Source organism: Moschus berezovskii, chromosome 1 (genome assembly GCF_049115385.1).
Source record: "Moschus berezovskii isolate FMDL1 chromosome 1, NW_MosBer_1.0, whole genome shotgun sequence".
Classification (NCBI taxonomy): Eukaryota; Metazoa; Chordata; class Mammalia; order Artiodactyla; family Moschidae; genus Moschus; species Moschus berezovskii.
In genome coordinates, this window is record NC_142460.1 from 14,478,261 (window position 1) to 14,496,587 (window position 18,327).

The window sequence follows — 18,327 nt, forward strand, 5'->3', positions numbered from 1 at the left end:
GTTGGTCATAACTTTTCTTCCAAGGAGTAAGCATCTTTCAATTTCATGGCGGCAGTCACCATCTGCAGTGATTTTGGAGATATATGTATATATCATATATCCATAGAGATAGAAAATTAAAGGAATCAGTTCAGTCGCTCAGTCGTGTCCGACTCTCCGCGACCCCATGAATCACAGCACACCAGGCCTCCCTGTCCATCACCAACTCCCGGAGTACACTCAAACTCATGTCCACAGAGTCGGTGATGCCATCCAGCCATCTCATTCTCCGTCGTCCCCTTCTCCTCCCGCCCCCAACCTTTCCCAGCATCAGAGTCTTTTCCAGTGAGTCAACTCGTCTCATGAGGTGGCCAAAGTATTGGAGTTTCAGCTTTAGCATCAGTCCCTCCAATGAACATCCAGGATTGATCTCCTTTAGAATGGACTGGTTGGATCTCCTTGCAGTATAAGGGACTCTCAAGAGTCTTCTCCAACACCACAGTTCAAAAGCATCGATTCTTCGGCGATCAGCTTTCTTCACAGTCCAACTCTCACATCCATACATGACCACGGGAAAAACCATTGGCTTGACTAGACGGACCTTGGTCGGCAAAGTAATGTCTCTGCTTTTTAATATACTATCAAGGTTGGTCATAACTTTCCTTCCAAGGAGCAAGCGTCTTTTAATTTCATGGCTGCAATCAGCATCTGCAGTGATTTTGGAGCCCAAAAAAACAAAGTCTGACACTGTTTCCACTGTTTTTCCATCTATTTCCCATTAAGTGATGGGACCAGATGCCAGGATCTTTGTTTTCTGAATGTTGAGCTTCAAGCCAACCTTTTCACTCTCCTCTTTCACTTTCATCAAGAGGCTTTTGAGTTCCTCTTCACTTTCTGCCATAAGGGTAGTGTCATCTGCATATCTGAGGTTATTGATATTTCTCCCAGCAATCTTGATTCCAGCTTGTGCTTCTTCCAGCCCAGCGTTCCTCATGATGTACTCTGCATATAAGTTAAATAAGCAAGGTGACAATATACAACCTTGACGCACTCCTTTTCCTATTTGGAACCAGTCTGTTGTTCCATGACCGGTTCTAACTGTTGCTTCCTGACCTGCATACAGGTTTCTCAAGAGGCAGGTCAGGTGGTCTGGGATTCCCATCTCTTTCAGAATGTTCCACAGTTTATTGTGATCCACACAGTCAAAGGCTTTGGCATAGTCAATGAAGCAGAAATAGATGTTTTTCTGAAACTCTCTTGCTTTCTCCATGATCCAGCGGATGTTGGCAATTTGATCTCTGGTGCCTCTGCCTTTTCTAAAACCTGCTTGAACATCTGGGAGTTCACGGTTTACATACTGCTGAAGCCTGGCTTGGAGAATTTTGAGCATGACTTTACTAGCGTGCGAGATGAGTGCAATTGTGCGGTAGTTTGAGCATTCTTTGGCATTGCCTTTCTTTGGGATTGGAATGAAGACTGACCTCTTCCAGTCCTGTGGCCACTGCTGAGTTTTCCAAATCTGCTGGCATATTGAGTGCAGCACTTTCACAGCATCATCTTTCAAGACTTGAAATAGCTCAACTGGAATTCCATCACCACCACTAGCTTTGTTCGTAGTGATGCTTTCTAAGGCCCACTTGACTTCACATTCCAAGATGTCTGGCTCTAGGTCAGTGATCACATTATCGTGACTATCTTGGTCGTGAAGATCTTTTTTGTACAGTTCTTCTGTGTATTCCTGCCACCTCTTCTTAATATCTTCTGCTTCTGTTAGGTCCATACCATTTCTGTCCTTTATCGAGCCCATCTTTGCATGAAAAGTTCCCTTGGAATCTCTAATTTTCTTGAAGAGGTCTCTTGTTTTTCCTATTCTGTTGTTTTCCTCTATTTCTTTGCATTGATCACTGAGGAAGGCTTTCTTATCTCTCCTTGCTATTCTTTGGAACTCTGCATTCAGATGCTTATATCTTTCCTTTTCTCCTTTGCTTTTCGCCTCTCTTCTTTTTACAGCTATTTGTAAGGCCTCCTCAGACAGCCATTTCGCTCTTTTGCATTTCTTTTCCATGGGGATGGTCTTGGTCCCTGTCTCCTGTACAATGTCACGAACCTCCGTCCAGAGTTCATCAGGCACTCTATCAATCAGATCTAGTCCCTTAAATCTATTTCTCACTTCCACTGAATAATCATAAGGGATTTGATTGAGGTCATATCTGAATGGTCTAGTGGTTTTCCCTACTTTCTTCAATTTAAGTCTGAACTTCGCAATAAGGAGTTCATGATCTGAGCCACAGTCAGCTCCTGGTCTTGTTTTCGCTAACTGTATACAGCTTCTCCATCTTTGGTTGCAAAGAATATAATCAATCTGATTTCGGTGTTGACCATCTGGTGATGTCCATGTGTAGAGTCTTCTCTTGTGTTGTTGGAAGAGGGTGTTTGCTATGACCAGTGCATTCTCTTGACAAAACTCTATTAGCCTTTGCCCTGCTTCATTCCGTGCTCCAAGGCCAAATTTGCCAGTTACTCCAGGTGTTTCTTGACTTCCTACTTTTGCATTCCAGTCCCCTATAATGAAAAGGACATCTTTTTTGGGTGTTAGTTCTAAAAGGTCTTGTAGGTCTTCATAGAACCGATTAACTTCGGCTTCTTCAGCATTACTGGTTGGGGCATAGGCCTGGATTACTGTAATATTGAATGGTTTGCCTTGGAAACGAACAGAAATCATCCTGTCATTTTTAAGACTGCATCCAAGTACTGCATTTCGGACTCTTTTGTTTACCATGATGGCTACTCCATTTCTTCTAAGGGATTCCTGCCCACAGTAGTAGATATAATGGTCATCCGAGTTAAATTCACCCATTCCAGTCCATTTTAGTTCACTGATTCCTAGAATGTCGACGTTCACTCTTGCCATCTCCTGTTTGACCACTTCCAATTTGCCTTGATTCATGGACCTAACATTCCAGGTTCCTATGCAATATTGCTCTTTACAGCACCGGACCTTGTTTCTATCATTGGTCACATCCACAACTGGGTATTGGTTTTGCTTTTGCTCCATCCCTTTATTCCTTCTATAGTTATTTCTCCACTGAGCTCCAGTAGCATACTGGGCACCTACCGACCTGGGGAATTCCTCATTCAGTATCCTATCATTTTGCCCTTTGTTACTGTTCACGGGGTTCTCAAGGCAAGTATACTGAAGTGGTTTGCCATTCCCTTCTCCAGGGGACCACATTCGGCTGTGGTCCATGTGATTAGATCAGCTAGTTTCCTGTGATTATGATTTCAGTTTGTCTGCCCTCTGGTTCCCCCTAGCAATACCTACCGTCTTATTTCGGTTTCTCTTACCTTGGTCGTGGAAAATCTCTTCACAGCCGCTCCAGCAAAGTGCAGCTGCTGTACCTTACCTTGGACGAGGGGTATCTCCTCAAGGCCCCCCCTCCTGACCTTGAACGCGGAGTAGCTCCTCTCGGCCCTCCTGCGCCCGCGCAGCCACCGCCTGTTGGACGTGGGGTAGCTCCTCTCGGCCGCCGGCCCTGGCCTCAGGCGTGAGGTAGCTCCTCACTGCCGCACCTCTTTGCGTGGCTCGTTGCGCCCGGGCCGGCGTCTCTCGCGTCGCGTCTGCGCCGCCGGGGCCGGCGTCTCGCGTCTGCGCCGCCGGGGCCGGCGTCTCTCGCGTCGCGTCTGCGCCGCCGGGGCCGGCGTCTCTCGCAATTAAAGGAATAGAAAACATTTTTCTTTTTCATGAGGAGAACTCAGTATTTTCTAACAACATTCATATATAATATCACAGCAGTGTTAATTATATTTATCATGGAGTCTGGCACATCCCTGGCACTTCCTTATTTGTAACTTTTTACCACCTTCATCCAGGTCCTTCTTCCACCACCCCCGGCCTCTGGTAACCACAAAGCTGGTCTCTTTTTTCTTTGAGTTTGTTCGTTTCTGAAGTATAATTGACCTACAACACTGTGTGAGTTCCTGTTGCTCAACATAGTGATTTGATATTTCTGTTAATGTAAAAATGATCCCCACAATAAGACTAGTTACCATGTCACTGTACAAAGATTTACCTAATTATTTACTGTGTTCCCCACACTGCATATAGCAACCTTTCTCTATATATGTGATTATTATAAGTTACTGATCTCTTAAGTTCAAACAGATTTTAACAATCTTGCATTTTTATTCCCCATCCCCTCATTTACCGTTTTTGACACCATATTTTACATCTTTTTGTTTTGTGTATCCCTTATCTCTTCGTTGTGAACTTAGATGATTATACCAGCTTTATCTTTTAACCTTCCTACTAGCTTTATACCTGGTTGATTTACTTATTTAACTGTATATTTGCCTTTACTGGTGAGATTTTTCCTTTCATGTTTCTAGTTGTGGCCTTTTCTTATTCACTTGGAGAAGTCTAAAACATTTCTTTTAAAGCTGGTTGGTGGTGCTGAGCTCTTTCAGCTTTTCTTTTTCTGTAAAACTTTGATCTCCCCATCAAACCATTATGAATGCTTTGTTGAGCAGAGTGTTCTTGGTTGCAGGGTTCCCCGTTTCATCACTTTAATATAGTGTATCACCGCCTTCTGACCTCCAGTTTCTATTGAAAAGCCAGGTGATAGCTTTATGGGAATTTCCTTACCTGTTGCTTTCCCCTTGTACCTTTATTTTTAAAATTTCCCATTTTAATTACAGTCTGTCTTGCTGTAGAGCTATTTGAGTTGATCGGGTTTGGGATTTTCTGAATTTCCCGTCTGTTTCCTATTTCAGGTGAAAGAAGTCTTTGACTATTAGGTCTTCAGATATGCTCTCTGCCCCTTTCTCTCTTTTTTTTCCATCTGGGACACCTTTAATGTGAATGTTTCTATACTTGATATTGTCGCAAAGTGACTTACCTGTCCACTTTTATTTTTTTCTTTTCAGCTTGTGATTTCCAGTGTTCTGTTTTCAGGTTTGTAAATCCGTCCTCAGTGTCATTTAGTCTGCTGTTGCTTCCTTCTAGTGTATTTTTCATTTTAGTTATTATGTTCTTCTTCTCTGAATGGTCTTTATATTTTCTCACTGTGTTAAAAACGTCTAACTTCTCACTCTGTTCATCTAATCATTTTCTAAATTCTTTTAACATATTTATGATCATTACCTTGAATTCTCTATTGGGTAGATTCCTTAGCTCTACTTCACTTAGTTCTTCCTCTGGGGCTTTATCTTATATTTTCATTTGGAACACATTCCTCTGCCACCTCGTTTTGCCCAATTTGCTGTTTCTATCTCTGTGTATCTCAGCCTTGGAGAAGTGGCCGTATGCAGGAGACATCCTCTGCATTCCAGCAGTGCATGCTCCTCCGGTCTTCAGAGGTGTGTGATCTAGGATTGCTCTACGTGTGGGCTGCATGGGGCCTTCTGCTGTAGCCACCTGATGAGTGTCAGTGGTCTGGTGGGCATAACTGGTCACAGTCCAGTTGGTTGCCTGGCCCTCCTTATGCAGAGGCTGCTGGCCACTGTTTGGTGGGGCTGGGTCTCAGGGCTGCTGGCTGCATGACCCTGGGGGGCTTGGGGGTAGTGCTGGCCCATGGGGTGGAAGTGGCTTGTGGGGTGGGTGGTTGTGGGATAGAGGTCCCAGATGTATTGCTGGCATACTGGTGGGTGAGGCTAACTACTGACATGGCTGGAGGCTTGGTCTGGGATTCCCCAGAGTTGTTTTGGCCTGCTGGTGAGTTGGGCTTGATCCCAGGACCGTGGATGAGGAAGCCAGACTGTCTTGGAGCTGGTGCTGGATTACTGGTGGGTGGGCGTGGGGACCAGGAGTTGGTCGGCGCACTGGATCCTGGAATGAGAGGCTGCAGTTTTGTGGAAGTCTTTGGCCTGGTGTCTGCCTACCAGTGGGCAGGGTCAGGGGCCAGAATCTCAGGCTGCAGGGCTCTGAAGGTCCTCGCATTGCTGTGCTGGCCTGCAGGGCTAGGTCCTGGGCCCTCTGGTAGACAGGACAGGGCCCTGGGACAACTGTGGGCACAGGGGCTCTTAAGGCAGCTGGCTGATTAGTGGGTCAGGCCGTGTCCCCATCCAGACAGTTGCTTGGCCAGAGCTTGCAGTGTTTGTGCCAGATGGCTGGTGGGCTGCTCTGGGTCCAGGTATTAATAAGCTGAAGTGAGGACTCCAGAATGGCCCTTGTCAGCACCAGGGTCCATGTGGTAGTGCAAGCCCCCCGAAATGAATACCTCAAGAGTCTGTGTCTTCAGGGTGATCTCTAGTTACCTCCTGCCTCTCCAGGATCAACAGGTAGGCATAGCCCAGGCTCCTTTCAATTTGCTGCTTCTGCCCTAGATCCCAGAGGGTGTGAGATTTTTGTGTGCTTTTAATGAACGGAGTCCATTTTCCTTAGCCCTCTGGGTTTTCTGAGAGTGTGCTGGCTTTCAATGCCAAATACTCTGGGGGCTTATATTTCCAGAGCAAGATCCCCAGGCTAGGAGCCCACTGAGGAGTTCAGACCTCTCCCTCACTCCTCAGGGAGAGCCTCTGCAACTGGAGCCGCCTTCCCGTTTGTGGGTCCCCCACCCACCCAGGTGTATGTGTCCTGACTGCACCCTAGTCCAGCCCGCATGGTTGTCTGATTGTGAATTCTTCCTTATATCTTTAGTCACAGAAGATCTTTCCTGCTAGAATCTGGCTTTTATCATGAGTAGTTGTTCTGTAAATAGTTGTGATTTTGGTGTGCCTGTGGGAGAAGGTGAGCTCGGGGTCTTCCTACTCTGCCCTCTTGGACATAATGTAGTATTTTTATTTAGATACTTACTTATTTGGCTGCTCTGGGCTTTAGTTATGGCACATGGGATCTTCATTGCCCCATGCAGGGTCTTAGTTTTGGTAGGTGAACTCTTAGTTGCAACATGTGGGATCTAGTTCCCTGACCAGGGGTTGAACCCAGGCCCCTGTATTGGCAGTATGGAATCTTAGCCAGAGGAGCACAAGGAATCCCAAAGTCGTTTCTTTCCTTTTGTTTTTATTCTTTAATTGGAGGAAATTGCTTTACAATGTTGTGTTGGTTTCCACCATACAGCAATGCAACTCAGCATAATTATACGTATATCACCTCCCTCTTGAGGCTCCCTCCCCACCCCCATCTTACCCCTCTAGGTCCATCAGAGACTGCCAGGCTGGGATCCCTCTGTTATACAGCAACTGCTCACCAGATGTCTATTTCACACATGGTCGTGTATATATGTGTCATCCCACTTTCTCCCTTCCCCATTGTATCTATGAGTCCATTTTCTATATCTGCATCTCCATTCCTTCCCTGCAAATAGGTTTGTCAATACCATTTTTATAGATTCCATATATATGCATTAATATCCGATATTTATTTTTCTCTGAGTTACTTCACTGTGTATAACAGGTTCTAGGTTCATCCGCCTCACTAGAACTGACTCAAATTCATTCTGTTTATGGCTGAGTATTTCATTGTATATATGTACCACAACTTCTTTATCCATTCATCTGATGTTAGACATCTAGATTGCTTCCATGTCCTAGCTATTGCAAATGGAGCTGCAGTGAACATTGGGGTACATGTGTCTTTCTGAATTATGGTTTTCTTAGGATACATGCCCAGTAGTGGAATTGCTGGGTCGTATGGTAGTTTTCATCTAAGTTTTTTGAGGCATCTCCATACTGTTCCACATAGTGGCTGTATCCCACCAACAGTGCCAGAGGATTCCCTTTTCTCCACATTCTCTCTGTCATTTATTTTTGGAGATTTTTTGATGATGGCCATTCTGACTGGAGTGAGGATACCTCACTGTAGTTTTGATTTGCATTTCTCTAAAGGTTGGGGGCGGGAGGAGAGGGGGACGACAGAGAATGAGATGGCTGGATGGCATCACCGACTCTGTGGACATGAGTTTGAATGAACTCCGGGAGTTGGTGATGGACAGGGAGGCCTGGCGTGCTGTGATTCATGGGGTCGCGGAGAGTCGGACACGAATGAGCGACTGAACTGAACTGAACTGAATAATGAGTGATGCTAAGCATCTTTTCATGTGTTTATTGGCTGTCTGTATGTCTTCTTTGGAGAAATGTCTGCTCAGGTTGGGCTGTTTGGTTTTCTGATATTGAGCCATATGAGCTGTTTATATATTTTGGAGATTAATTCTTTGTCAGTTGTTCCATTTGAAATTATTTTCTCCCATTTTGAGAGTGGTCTTTTAATCTTGTTTATTGTTTCCTTTGCTGTGTAAAAGTCTCTAAATATAATTAGGTACCATTTGTTTATTTTTGTTTTTATTTACATTACTCTAGGAGGTTGGTCAAAGAGTTGTGATTTTTGTCAGAGAGTGTACTGCTTATGTTTTCCTCTATGAGCTTTATAGTTTCTGGTCTTACATTTAAGTCTTTAATCCATTTTGATTTTATTTTGGTGTATGGTATTAGGAAGTGTTCTAGTTTCATTCTTTTAAATGTAGCTGTCCTGTTTTCCCAACACTACTTATTGAAGAAGCTAGCTTGTCTCCATTTTCTCCTATATTCTTGCCTCCTTTGTCTAATGTAAGGTGCCCGTAAGTGTGTGGGTTTATCTCTGGGCATTTCAATCTTGTTCCATTGGTCTATATTTCTGTTTTTGTGCCAGTACCATACTGTTTTGATGACTGTAGCTTTGTAGTATAGTCTGAAGTCAGGAAGGTTGATTACTCCAGTTCTGCTTTTCTTTCTCAAGATTGCTTTGGCTTTTCAGAATCTTTTCTGTTTCCTTACAAATTGTGAAATTTTAGGGGGTTCTAGTTCTGCGAAAAATACCACTGGCAGTTTGATAGGGATTGCATTGAATATGTAGATTGCTTTGCATAGTATAGTCATTATCACAATGTTGATTCTTTCAATCCAAGAACATGGTATATCTCTCCATCTGTTTGTATCATTTTTTTAAAATTTCTTTCATCAGTTCAGTTCAGTTCAGTCGCTCAGTCGTGTCCGACTCTCCGCGACCCCATGAATCACAGCACGCCAGGCCTCCCTGTCCATCACCAACTCCCGGAGTACACTCAAACTCATGTCCACAGAGTCGGTGATGCCATCCAGCCATCTCATTCTCCGTCGTCCCCTTCTCCTCCCGCCCCCAACTTTCCCAGCATCAGAGTCTTTTCCAGTGAGTCAACTCGTCGCATGAGGTGGCCAAAGTATTGCAGTTTCAGCTTCAGCATCAGTCCTTCCAATGAACATCCAGGATCGATCTCCTTTAGAATGGACTGGTTGGATCTCCTTGCAGTTTAAGGGACTCTCAAGAGTCTTCTCCAACACCACAGTTCAAAAGCATCGATTCTTCGGCGATCAGCTTTCTTCACAGTCCAACTCTCACAAACATACATGACTTCGGGAAAAACCATTGCCTTGACTAGACGGACCTTGGTTGGCAAAGTAATGTCTCTGCTTTTTAATATACTATCAAGGTTGGTCATAACTTTCCTTCCAAGGAGCAAGCGTCTTTTAATTTCATGGCTGCAATCAGCATCTGCAGTGATTTTGGAGCCCAAAAAAACAAAGTCTGACACTGTTTCCACTGTTTTTCCATCTATTTCCCATTAAGTGATGGGACCAGATGCCAGGATCTTTGTTTTCTGAATGTTGAGCTTCAAGCCAACCTTTTCACTCTCCTCTTTCACTTTCATCAAGAGGCTTTTGAGTTCCTCTTCACTTTCTGCCATAAGGGTAGTGTCATCTGCATATCTGAGGTTATTGATATTTCTCCCAGCAATCTTGATTCCAGCTTGTGCTTCTTCCAGCCCAGCGTTCCTCATGATGTACTCTGCATATAAGTTAAATAAGCAGGGTGGCAATATACAACCTTGACGGACACCTTTTCCTATTTGGAACCAGTCTGTTGTTCCATGTCCAGTTCTAACTGTTGCTTCCTGACCTGCATACAGGTTTCTCAAGAGGCAGGTCAGGTGGTCTGGTATTCCCATCTCTTTCAGAATGTTCCACAGTTTATTGTGATCGACACAGTCAAAGGCTTTGGCATAGTCAATGAAGCAGAAATAGATGTTTTTCTGAAACTCTCTTGCTTTCTCCATGATCCAGCGGATGTTGGCAATTTGATCTCTGGTGCCTCTGCCTTTTCTAAAACCTGCTTGAACATCTGGGAGTTCACGGTTTACATACTGCTGAAGCCTGGCTTGGAGAATTTTGAGCATGCCTTTACTAGCGTGCGAGATGAGTGCAATTGTGCGGTAGTTTGAGCATTCTTTGGCATTGCCTTTCTTTGGGATTGGAATGAAGACTGACCTCTTCCAGTCCTGTGGCCAGCGCTGAGTTTTCCAAATCTGCTTGCATATTGAGTGCAGCACTTTCACAGCATCATCTTTCAAGACTTGAAATAGCTCAACTGGAATTCCATCACCTCCACTAGCTTTGTTTGTAGTGATGCTTTCTAAGGCCCACTTGACTTCACATTCCAAGATGTCTGGCTCTAGGTCAGTGAGCACGTTATCGTGACTATCTTGGTCGTGAAGATCTTTTTTGTACAGTTCTTCTGTGTATTCCTGCCACCTCTTCCTAATATCTTCTGCTTCTGTTAGGTCCATACCATTTCTGTCCTTTATCGAGCCCATCTTTGCATGAAATGTTCCCTTGGAATCTCTAATTTTCTTGAAGAGGTCTCTTGTTTTTCCTATTCTGTTGTTTTCCTCTATTTCTTTGCATTGATCACTGAGGAAGACTTTCTTATCTCTCCTTGCTATTCTTTGGAACTCTGCATTCAGATGCTTATATCTTTCCTTTTCTCCTTTGCTTTTCACCTCTCTTCTTTTCGTAGCTATTTGTAAGGCCTCCTCAGACAGCTATTTCGCTCTTCTGCATTTCTTTTCCATGGGGATGGTCTTGGTCCCTGTCTCCTGTACAATGTCACGAACCTCCGTCCAGAGTTCATCTGGCACTCTATCAATCAGATCTAGTCCCTTAAATCTATTTCTCACTTCCACTGTATAATCATAAGGGATTTGATTGAGGTCATATCTGAATGGTCTAGTGGTTTTCCCTACTTTCTTCAATTTAAGTCTGAATTTCACAATAAGGAGTTCATGATCTGAGCCACAGTCAGCTCCTGGTCTTGTTTTCGCTAACTGTATACAGCTTCTCCATCTTTGTTTGCTAAGAATATAATCAATCTGATTTCGGTGTTGACCGTCTGGTGATGTCCAAGTGTAGAGTCTTCTCTTGCGTTGTTGGAAGAGGGTGTTTGCTATGACCAGTGCATTCTCTTGACAAAACTCTATTAGCCTTTGCCGTGCTTCATTCCGTGCTCCAAGGCCAAATTTGCCAGTTACTCCAGGTGTTTCTTGACTTCCTACTTTTGCATTCCAGTCCCCTATAATGAAAAGGACATCTTTTTTGGGTGTTAGTTCTAAAAGGTCTTGTAGGTCTTCATAGAACTGATTAACTTCAGCTTCTTCAGCATTACTCGTTGGGGCATAGGCCTGGATTACTGTAATATTGAATGGTTTGCTTTGGAAACAAACAGAAATCATTCTGTCATTTTTAAGATTGCATCCAAGTACTGCATTTCGGACTCTTTTGTTGACCATGATGGCTACTCCATTTCTTCTAAGGGTTTCCTGCCCACAGTAGTAGATATAATGGTCATCCGAGTTAAATTCACCCATTCCAGTCCATTTTAATTCACTGATTCCTAGAATGTCGACGTTCACTCTTGCCATCTCCCGTTTGACCACTTCCAATTTGCCTTGATTCATGGACCTAACATTCCAGGTTCCTATGCAATATTGCTCTTTACAGCACCAGACCTTGCTTCTATCACTGGTCACATCCACAGCTGGGTATTGGTTCTGCTTTTGCTCCATCCCTTTATTCCTTCTATAGTTACTTCTCCACTGAGCTCCAGTAGCATACTGGGCACCTACTGACCTGGGGAATGCCTCATTCAGTATCCTATCATTTTGCCCTTTGTTACTGTTCATGGGGTTCTCAAGGCAAGTATACTGAAGTGGTTTGCCATTCCCTTCTCCAGTGGACCACATTCGGCTGTGGTCCATGTGATCAGATCGACTAGTTTCCTGTGATTATGATTTCAGCGTGTCTGCCCTCTGACGCCCGCTAGCAATACCTACCGTCTTATTTGGGTTTCTCTTACCTTGGTCATGGAAAAGCTCTTCACAGCCGCTCCAGCAAATTGCAGACGCTGTACCTTACCTTGGACGAGGGGTATCTCCTCAAGGCCGCCCCCCCTGACCTTGAACGCGGAGTAGCTCCTCTCGGCCCTCCTGCGCCCGCGCAGCCACCGCCTGTTGGACGTGGGGTAGCTCCTCTCAGCCTCCGGCCCTGGCCTCAGGCGTGGGGTAGCTCCTCACGGCCGCACCTCTTTGCGTCGTTCGTTGCGCTGGGGCCGGCGTCTGCGCCGCCGGGGCCGGCGTCTCTCGCGTCGCGTCTGCGCCGCCGGGGCCGGCGTCTCTCGCGTCGCGTCTGCGCCGCCGGGGCCGGCGTCTCTCGCGTCGCGTCTGCGCCGCCGGGGCCGGCGTCTCTCGCGTCGCGTCTGCGCCATTCTCCATACAGATCTTTTGTGTGTTTAGGTAGGTTTACTCCTAGTATTGTATTCTTTTTGTTGCAATGGTGAATGTGATTGTTTCTTTAATTTCTCATTCTGATTTTCATTGTTGGTATATAGAAATGCAAGGAATTTCTGTGTTGTTAATTTTATATTCTGCAACTTTACTATATTCATTGATTATCTCTAATAATTTTCTGGTGGCCTCTTTAAGGTTTTCTATGTATAGTATTATGTCATCTGCAAACAGTGACAGTTTTACTTCTTTTTTTCCCACTCTACATTCCTTTCATTTCTTTATCTTCTCTGATTGCTGTGGCTATTTGGTTATTGAACAAAATCAAAATTATGTTGAATAATAGTGGTGAGAGTGAGCACCCTTGTCTTGCCCCTGATCCTAGAGGACATGCTTTGAGTTTTTCACCACTGATAATAATTTTTGCTGTGGGTTTGTCATTTATGGCCTTTATTATGTTGCATATGTGTGGCTCACACTGTAAAGAATCTGCCTCCAATGCAGGAGACATGGGTTTGATCCCTGGTTTGGGAAGAACCCCTGGAGAAGGGAATGGCTACCCACTCCACTTTTCTTGCTGGAGAATTCCATGGACAGAGAAGGACAACAGTCCATATGGTCATGAAAGACACAACTTAACAACTAACACATGTTCCTTCTGTGCCTACTCTCTGGAGAGTCTTTAATCACAAGTGGGTGTTGAATTTTGTCAGAAGCCTTCTCTGCATTCATTGAGATGATCACATTGTTTTTAATCTTTCAGTTTGTTTATATGGCATATCACATTGATTGATTTGTGTGTGTTGAAGAATTCTTGCATCCCTGGTATAAAGCCTGCTTGATCATTATGTATGATCTTTTCATGTGTTGTTGGATTCTGTTTGCTAGAATTTGGTTGAAAATTTTTGCATCTATGTTCATCAGTGATATTGGCCTGCAGTTTTCATTTTTTTGTGATATCTTTGTCTGGTTTTGGTAGCAGTGTGATGGTGGCATTGTGGAATGAGTTTTGGAGTTTTCCTTTCTCTGCATTTTTCTAGAGGACCTTTAGCAGGATAGGTGGCGTTAGATTTTCTCTAAACTTTTGGTAGAATTTGCTGGTGAAGCCATCTGGCCCTGGTCTTTGTTTTTTGGAAGATTTTCTATTACAGTTTTGATTTCTGATTTATCTGTTCATATTTTCTACTTCTTCCTGGTTCAGTTTTGGACAGTTATACATTTCTAAGAATTTGTCCATTTCTTCCAGGTTGTCCATTTTATTGGCCTATAGTTGCTTGGAGTAGTCGCTTATGATCCTTTCTATTTCTGTGCTTCTTTATTAATTTTTTATCTGGATGATTTGTTCATTGGTGTGAGTGGAGTGTTAAAGTCCCCATTATTGTGTCACTATTATTGTGTCACTGTCAATTTCTCCTTTAATAGGTGTTAGCATTTGCCTGGAGAAGGCAATGGCAAGCCACTCCAGTACTCTTGCCTAGAAAATCCCATGGATGGAGGAGCCTGGTGGGCTGCAGTCCGTGGGGTCGCTAAGGGTCGGACACGACTGAGCGACTTCACTTTCACTTTTACACATTGGAGAAGGAAATGGCAACCCACTCCAGTGTTCTTGCCTGGAGAATCCCAGGGACGGGGGAAGCCTGGTGGGCTTCCGTCTATGGGGTCGCACAGAGTCGGACACGACTGAAGTGACTTAGCAGCAGCAGCAGCAATGTGTTGAGGTACTCATATGTTGGGTGCATATATATAAAATTGTCATATCTTCTTATCCCCTGATCATCACATAGTATCCTTCCTTGTCTCTTATAATGGTCTTTATTTTAAAATCTATTTTATCTTGAGATGAGTATTGCTGCTCCTGCTTTTTTAATTTCAATTTGCTTGGAATTTTTTTCTAGCCCCTCATTTTCAATTTGTATGTGTCCCTAGGTTTGAAGTGGGAATCTTGTAAACAGCATATATAGGGGGTCTTGTTTTTGTATCCATTCAACCAATCTATGTCTTTTGATTGGAGCATTTATTCTATTTACATTTAAGGTAATTATTGATATGTATATTTCTATTACCATTTACTTCATTGTTTGGGGTTTGTTTTTGTAGGCCTTTCTTTCTCTTGTGTTTCCTGTCTAGAAAAGTTTCTTTAGCATTTGATGAAGAGCTTGTTAGGTAGTGCTTAATTCTCTTAACTTTTGCTTATCTGTAAAGCTTCTGATTTCTCCTTCAAATATGAATGAGATCCTTGCTGGAGAGAGTAATATTGGTTGTAGTTTTTTTTTTTTTTTTCATCACTTTAAATACATCCTGTCACTGCCTTTTGGTCTGCAGCTTTTCTGTTGAAAGGTCAGCTGCTGAAAGGTCAGCTTGAAAGATCATCCTTACGGGGATCCCCTCGTATGTTGTTACTTTTTTCTTGCTGCTTTTAATCTTTCTTGTGTTTAATTTTTTTTAGTTTGATGTATATATGTCTTGACATGTTTCTCTTTGGGTTTATCCTGTTTGGGACTCTCTGATCTTCCTGGACTTAGGTGCCTTTTCCACTGCCATGTTAGGGAGGTTTTCAAGTATAATCTCAAATATTTTCTTTCACCTTTTCTTTTTCTGTTTTTCTTCTGGGATTCCTATAATTCAGATGTTGATGTGTTTAATGTTGTCCCAGAGGTCTCTTGAGACTGTTCTCATTTCTTTTCGTTTTTTTCTTTATTCTTCTCTGCTTCATTTATTTCCATCATTCTATCTTCCAGCTCACTTATCCATTCTTCTGCCTCAGGTATTCTGCTATTGGTTGCCTATAGTTTATTTTTAATTTCACTTATTATGTTGTGTCCATTGCTTATTTTCTATTCTGTATTTTTTCTAGGCCCCTTGTTAGATATTTTTTGTATCTTCTTGATCTGCACAGCTGTTCTGTATATCTGTGCCTCCATTTTATTTCCAAGATTTTGGATCATCTTCACTATTGTTACTCTGAATTCTTTTTCAGGTACATTGCCTATTTCCTCTTCATTTGTTTGGTCTTGTGAGGTTTTACCATGTTCCTTCATCTGCTGCATGTTTCTCTGTCTTTTCATTTTGTTTAATTTACTGTGTTTGAAGTCTCCTTTATGTAGGTTAGAAAGTCACAGTTGCTCTCAGTTGTGGAGTCTATCCCCAGTGGGTGGGACTGGACCAGGGCCTGTGGTTTCCTGGTTCTGGGCGGACTTGTGCTGTATTCTGGTGGATGGATCTGGGTCTTGTCTCTCTGAAGGGCAGTGTCATGTTCAATAGTGTGTTTTTGGTTACCTGTGGGTTTGGTATGGCTTAGGGCATTTTGTCTATTTTGCAGCAGTTTTGTGTTCCTATTTTGCTGAATGTTTGGCATGAGGCATCCAGCATTGGAGCTTGCTGGCCTTTGGTGGTGGTGGTGGGAGCTTGGTTTCAGTGTTGAGATAGAGGCCATTGGGAGAGGTCTGGTTGATTAATGTTTCCTGGGGTCAGAAGTTCTCTGGTGGCCCAAAGTCATACACTTGGGTCTCCCACTTTGGAGGGTCAGGCCCTATCTCTTACCATAGCACCAAGTTTTCACAGGCCACACAGCACAGAAGGAAAAACCCAAAGACTAATGGTGAAAAGAACACTAAACAGCTAAGAACACTCAAGTAACTCACACACAAAGAGAAAAGAAGAGGTGGAAAGAAGGATAAAAACAAGAGTCAAAAATGAAGAGAACCATCAAGCCAATAAACAAATCCATTAGTGAACATGAATACTAAGAATTAGACTAGCAAAAGCACAAAATAAAACACATGGGAAAACTGCACTATAACTAAAAAGTACAGTAAAACTAGGAAAAACTAAAATGAATTTGTTTAAAAATCAATGTTTTTAAATGGGTAAAGTATGTTATAAAAATTAAAGAAATAATAAAGAACATTAGAATAATATGAAAAGGAAAAAGAAAAAAACTGTGACAAACCTAGACAGCATATTAAAATGCAGAGACTTTACTTTGCTGACAAAGGTCCATATAGTCAAAGCTATGGTTTTTCCAGTGGTCTCCTATGGATGTGAGAGTTGGACCCTAAAGATGGCTGAGTCAGAAGAACTGATGCTTTTGAACCGTGGTGTTGGAGAAGACTCTTTTGAGAGTCCCTTGGACTGCAAAGAGATCCAACCAATCAATCTCTGACACTGCCCTTCAGAGAGACAAGACGCAGATCCATCCAACAGAACATAGGCACTGGTTCTGTGCCTGGAAACCAGGAAACCTTCACAAGGTACTGGTCCAATCCCACCCATTGGGGACAGACGCCACAATTAATCAGAACTATGACTTTCTAGCCTACATAAAGGAGACTTAACCACAGTCCAACAAAGGAAATCAGTCCTGAATATTCATTGGAAGGACTGATGATGAAACTGAAAGTCCAGTTCTTTGGCCTCCTGATGCGAAGAACTGACTCGCTGGAAAAGACTCTGATGCTGGGAAAGATTGAAGGCGGGAGAAGGGGACGACAGAGGATGAGACGGCTGGATGGCAGCACCGACTCGATGACATGAGTTTGAGTGAACTCCGGGAGTTGGTGATGGACAGGGAGGCCTGGCGTGCTGTGATTCACGGGGTCGCAAGGAGTCGGACACGATGAGTGACTGGACTGGACTGGACTGGACGGCGTGGGCGCAGCTCAGAGTCAGATGGGGCCTTCCTGCAGCTTGTGTACTTGCCCCAAGTCCACAGCCTCGGGCTGGCCGTGAGGGTTTACTTTGATGCGGGGCAGCCGCGGCTGCAGGGGTGGCACCCCTTCCTCTGCTCTGCTGACACAGGGCCTGGCGCTCTGCGGGCGGGCGGGCACCGCAGACCCCGCTGGGCAGCGTGTGGCCGCGGCCGAGGCCTGCGGGACGCCGCTCGTCTGAGGCGCGTCGGGCGCGGCCCCGAGGGTGTGGGCCGCGGGTCGCGGGTCTCGGCAGAGCCAGGTTGGCAGGCTCCGGGCAGCGGCGGGCAGCCGCCTGTGCCCCCCAAGGCCGGGGGCAGCCGCCAGCCCCCAGCGGTCCCGCCGCGCCCGTCAGGCGGCCCGCGCTCCCCGCCGGCATGGTGCGGCGTCGGGCTCCGTCCCTCGCCTCCGCTGGGCTCGTCCACCGCCGGAGTCTCGGCCCCGCGCCGGGGCGCCCGCGAAGGCGGCCCTGCCGTCCCTGGCACGGTGGCCGGCCGGGGCACTCCCGGGGCTCCCTCAGTCGTCGCGCGAGGCCCCTCGCAGCGTCCTCGCAGCGGCCGCCCGGCCTCTCCCCGGGCCGCCCCGAAGCCCGCGCCTGTGCACGAGGCCTGCGCCGCGCGCCTGCGCATGCTCAGCAGCCGCCTCTGCTCGGCGACGCCCCCGCGTCGCTCCCTGAGCGGCTCCCTGAGCGCCTGGCGCTTGTTCCCGCCCGAGGCTGCAGGCCCTTCCCGCCCCGGCGCCCGGTCCCGCCCCGGCGCCTGGTCCCCGCTGCGAGGGGCCTTGCAAGTGTGTGGGCGCTTCCCCTCCCTCATGACTGCCTCCCCAGGGGGCAAGTCCCCATCCTGAATTCCCTTGTCTTTCTTTTTTAACCTTCATCTTTTAACCTGCCTCAAGCTGAAGGGATGGGCTTGCCTTTGGGGTAGTCTGCGGCCAGAATCCCAGGGACGGGGGAGCCTGGTGGGCTTCCGTCTGTGGGGTCGCACAGAGTCGGACATGACTGAAGTGACGCAGCAGCAGCAGCGGGGCCTTCTGCCAGCCTTCAGAAGGTGTTCCCAGGAGTCGCCCCGCAGGCAGATGCTGTGTTTTTGATGTATGTCTGA

The 18,327-nt window shown here is 45.3% G+C and overlaps 1 protein-coding gene across 1 annotated transcript in view; it reads left to right on the plus strand.

Annotated features, from left to right (window-relative positions):
• Positions 1–18,327, plus strand: part of KCNH8 (potassium voltage-gated channel subfamily H member 8) — a 495,092-nt gene that overhangs the window by 63,397 nt on the left and 413,368 nt on the right. The window lies entirely within an intron of this gene.